This window comes from Dromaius novaehollandiae, chromosome 22 (genome assembly GCF_036370855.1).
Source record: "Dromaius novaehollandiae isolate bDroNov1 chromosome 22, bDroNov1.hap1, whole genome shotgun sequence".
NCBI classification, from domain to species: Eukaryota; Metazoa; Chordata; class Aves; order Casuariiformes; family Dromaiidae; genus Dromaius; species Dromaius novaehollandiae.
The window spans coordinates 1,512,765-1,517,695 of NC_088119.1; positions in this window are offsets into that span (position 1 = coordinate 1,512,765).

Below are 4,931 nucleotides of genomic sequence, written 5' to 3' on the forward strand. Positions count from 1 at the left end.
CTCTGGACTCAGAGGCACTGAGGCTGCTGTGACGTCACAAGCACAGCCAGCAGCCATGAGCATGGCACTGTCCACAGAGTCACTGAGGCAGCTGTGACCTCACCAGCACAGCCAGCAGCCATGAGCCTGACACTGGCAGAGGAGGCACTGGGGCTGCTGTGACCTCACAAGCACAGCCAGCAGGGGACGCTGGACACTAACTTTTGAGGCACTGAGTCTGCTGTGACCTCACAAGCACAGCCAGCAGCCATGAGCATGGCACTATCAACGGAGACACTGAGGCTGCTGTGACCTCACAAGCAGAGCCAGCAGGGGGGGTTGGACTCCAACTTCTGAGGCACTGAGTCTGCTGTGACCTAACAAGCACAGCCAGCAGGGGACGCTGGACACTAAACTATGAAGCACTGAGGCTGATGTGACCTCACAATCACAGCCAGCAGCCATGAGCCTGCCACTGGCCGAGGAGGCACTGGGGCTGCTGTGACCTCACAATCACAGCCAGCAGCCATGAGGCTGCCACGGGCCTGGGAGGCACTCAGGCTGCTGTGACCTCACAAGCAGAGCCAGCAGCCATGAGCCTGATACTGGCCTAGGAGGCACTGAGGCTGCTGTGACCTCACAAGCACAGGAAGCAGGGGACGCTGGATACTAAACAATGAGGCACTGAGGCTGCTGTGACCTCACAAGCACAGCCAGGAGCCATGAGCCTGCCACTGGCCTAGGAGGCATTCAGATTTCTGTGACCTCAGAAGCACAGCCAGCAGCCATGAGCCTGATACTGGCCTAGGAGGCACTGAGTCTGCTGTGACGTCACAAGCACATCCAGCAGCCATGAGCATGGCACTGGCAGAGGAGGCACTGAGGCTGCTGTGACCTCACAAGCACAGCCAGCAGCCATGAGCCTGATACTGGCCTGTGAGGCACTGAGGCTGCTGTGAGCTCAGAAGCACAGCCACCAGGGGGCGCTGGACACTAACCTATGAGGCACTGAGTCTGCTGTGACCTCACAAGCAGAGCCAGCAGCCATGAGCCTGATACTGGCCTAGGAGGCACTGAGTCTGCTGTGGCCTCACAAGCACAGCCAGCAGCCATGAGCATGGCACTGGCAGAGGAGGCACTGAGGCTGCTGTGACCTCACAATCACAGCCAGCAGCCATGAGCCTGCCACGGGCCTAGGAGGCACTCAGGCTGCTGTGACGTCACAAGCACAGCCAGCAGCCATGAGCACGGCACTGGCAGAGGAGGCACTGAGGCTGCTGTGACCTCACAAGCACAGCCAGCAGCCATGAGCCTGCCACGGGCCTAGGAGGCACTCAGGCTGCTGTGACGTCACAAGCACAGCCAGCAGCCATGAGCATGGCACTGGCAGAGGAGGCACTGAGGCTGCTCTGACCTCACAAGCACAGCCAGCAGCCATGAGCCTGCCACGGGCCTAGGAGGCACTCAGGCTGCTGTGGCGTCACAAGCACAGCCAGCAGCCATGACCCTGGCACTGGCAGAGGAGGCACTGAGGCTGCTGTGACGTCACAAGCACAGCCAGCAGCCATGAGCATGCCAAGGGCGTAGGAGGCACTCAGACTGCTGTGAGGTCACAAGCACAGCCAGCAGCCATGAGCATGGCACTGGCAGAGGAGGCACTGAGGCTGCTGTGACGTCACAAGCACAGCCAGCAGCCATGAGCTGCCACGGGCCTAGGAGGCACTCAGGCTGCTGTGACGTCACAAGCACAGCCAGCAGCCATGAGCATGGCACTGGCAGAGGAGGCACTGAGTCTGCTGTGATGTCACAAGCACAGCCAGCAGCCATGAGCCTGACACTGGCCTGGGAGGCCCTGAGGCTGGTGTGACGTCACAAGCACAGCCAGCAGCCGTGACCCTGGCACTGGCAGAGGAGGCACTGAGGCTGCTGTGACCTCACAAGCACAGCCAGCAGCCATGAGCCTGCCACTGGCCTAGGAGGCATTCAGATTTCTGTGACCTCAGAAGCACAGCCAGCAGCCATGAGCCTGATACTGGCCTAGGAGGCACTGAGGCTGCTGTGACCTCACAAGCACAGCCAGCAGCCATGAGCATGGCACTGGCAGAGGAGGCACTGAGGCTGCTGTGACCTCAGAAGCACAGCCAGCAGCCACGAGCCTGATACTGGCCTGTGAGGCACTGAGGCTGCTGTCAGCTCACAAGCACAGCCACCAGGGGGCGCTGGACACTAACCTATGAGGCACTGAGTCTGCTGTGACCTCACAATCAGAGCCAGCAGGGGACGCTGGACACTAAATAATGAGGCACTGAGGCTGCTGTGACCTCACAAGCACAGCCAGCAGCCATGAGACTGACACTGGCCTAGGAGGCACTGAGGCTGCTGTGACCTCAGAAGCACAGCCAGCAGCCATGAGCATGGCACTGGCAGAGGAGGCACTGAGGCTGCTCTGACCTCACAATCACAGCCAGCAGCCATGAGCCTGCCACGGGCCTAGGAGGCACTCAGGCTGCTGTGACGTCACAAGCACAGCCAGCAGCCCTGAGGACGGCACTGGCAGAGGAGGCACTGAGGCTGCTGTGACGTCACAAGCACAGCCAGCAGCCATGAGCCTGACACTGGCCTAGGAGGCACTCAGGCTGCTGTGACGTCACAAGCACAGCCAGCAGCCATGAGCATGGCACTGGCAGAGGAGGCACTGAGGCTGCTGTGACGTCACAAGCACAGCCAGCAGCCATGAGCCTGCCACGGGCCTAGGAGGCACTGAGGCTGCTGTGACGTCACAAGCACAGCCAGCAGCCATGACCCTGGCACTGGCAGAGGAGGCACTGAGGCTGCTGTGACGTCACAAGCACAGCCAGCAGCCATGAGCCTGCCACGGGCCTAGGAGGCACTCAGGCTGCTGTGACGTCACAAGCACAGCCAGCAGCCATGAGCATGGCACTGGCAGAGGAGGCACTGAGTCTGCTGTGACGTCACAAGCACAGCCAGCAGCCATGAGCCTGCCACGGGCCTAGGAGGCACTGAGGCTGCTGTGACGTCACAAGCACAGCCAGCAGCCCTGAGCACGGCACTGGCAGAGGAGGCACTGAGGCTGCTGTGACGTCACAAGCACAGCCAGCAGCCATGAGCCTGACACTGGCCTGGGAGGCACTGAGGCTGGTGTGACATCACAAGCACAGCCAGCAGCCGTGACCCTGGCACTGGCAGAGGAGGCACTGAGGCTGCTGTGACCTCACAAGCACAGCCAGCAGCCATGAGCCTGACACTGGCCGAGGAGGCATTCAGGCTGCTGTGACCTCACAAGCACAGCCAGCAGCCATGAGCCTGCCGCTGGACTCAGAGGCACTGAGGCTGCTGTGACCTCACAAGCACAGCCAGCAGCCATGAGCATGGCACTGTCCACAGAGTCACTGAGGCTGCTGTGACCTCAGAAGCACAGCCAGCAGCCATGCCTCTGACACTGGCAGAGGACGCACTGGGGCTGCTGTGACCTCACAGGCACAGCCAGCAGGGGACGCTGGACACTAACTTTTGAGGCACTGAGTCTGCTGTGACCTCACAAGCACAGCCAGCAGCCATGAGCCTGCCACTGGCCTAGGAGGCACTGAGGCTGCTGTGACCTCACAATCACAGCCAGCAGCCACGAGCCTGCCACTGGCCTAGGAGGCACTGAGGCTGCTGTGACCTCAGAAGCACAGCCAGCAGCCATGAGCATGGCACTATCAACGGAGACACTGAGTCTGCTGTGACCTCACAAGCACAGCCAGCAGCCATGAGCCTGCCACAGGCCTAGGAGGCACTGAGGCTGCTGTGACGTCACAAGCACACCCAGCAGCCATGAGCCTGATACTGGCCTGGGAGGCACTGAGGCTGCTGTGACGTCACAAGCACAGCCAGCAGGGGGAGCTGGACACTAACTTTTGAGGCCCTGGGTCTGCTGTGACCTCACAAGCAGAGCCAGCAGGGGACGCTGGACACTAAAGTATGAGGCACTGAGGCTGCTGTGACCTCACAATCACAGCCAGCAGCCATGAGCCTGCCACTGGCCTCGGAGGCATTCAGGCTGCTGTGACCTCAGAAGCACAGCCAGCAGCCATGAGCCTGCCACTGGCATAGGAGGCATTCAGGCTGCTGTGACCTCACAAGCACAGCTAGCAGCCAGGAACCTGATTTTGGCCTGGGAGGCACTGAGGCTGCTGTGACCTCACAATCACAGCCAGCAGGGGACGCTGGACACTAACCTATGAGGCACTGAGTCTGCTGTGACCTCACAAGCACAGCCAGCATCCATGAGACTGCCAGTGGCATGAGAGACACTGAGGCTGCTGTGACCTCACAAGCACAGCCAGCAGCCATGAGCATGGCACTATCCACGGAGACACTGAGTCTGCTGTGACCTCACAAGCAGAGCCAGCAGTGGGGGCTGGACACCAATTTTTGAGGAACTGAGTCTGCTGTGACCTCAAAATCACAGCCATCAGGGGACGCTGGACACTAAATTATGAAGCACTGAGGCTGACGTGACCTCACAAGCAGAGCCAGCAGGGGATGCTGGACACTGAAGTATGAGGCACTGAGGCTGCTGTGACCTCACAAGCACAGCCAGCAGCCATGAGCCTGCCACTGGCCTAGGAGGCATTCAGGCTTCTGTGACCTCAGAAGCACAGCCAGCAGCCATGAGCCTGATACTGGCCTAGGAGGCACTGAGTCTGCTGTGACCTCACAAGCACAGCCAGCAGCCATGAGCATGGCACTGGCAGAGGAGGCACTGAGGCTGCTGTGACCTCACAAGCACAGCCAGCAGCCATGAGCCTGATACTGGCCTGTGAGGCACTGAGGCTGCAGTGAGCTCACAAGCACAGCCACCAGGGGGCGCTGGACACTAAACTATGAGGCACTGAGTCTGCTGTGACCTCACATTCACAGCCAGCAGGGGACGCTGGACACTAAAT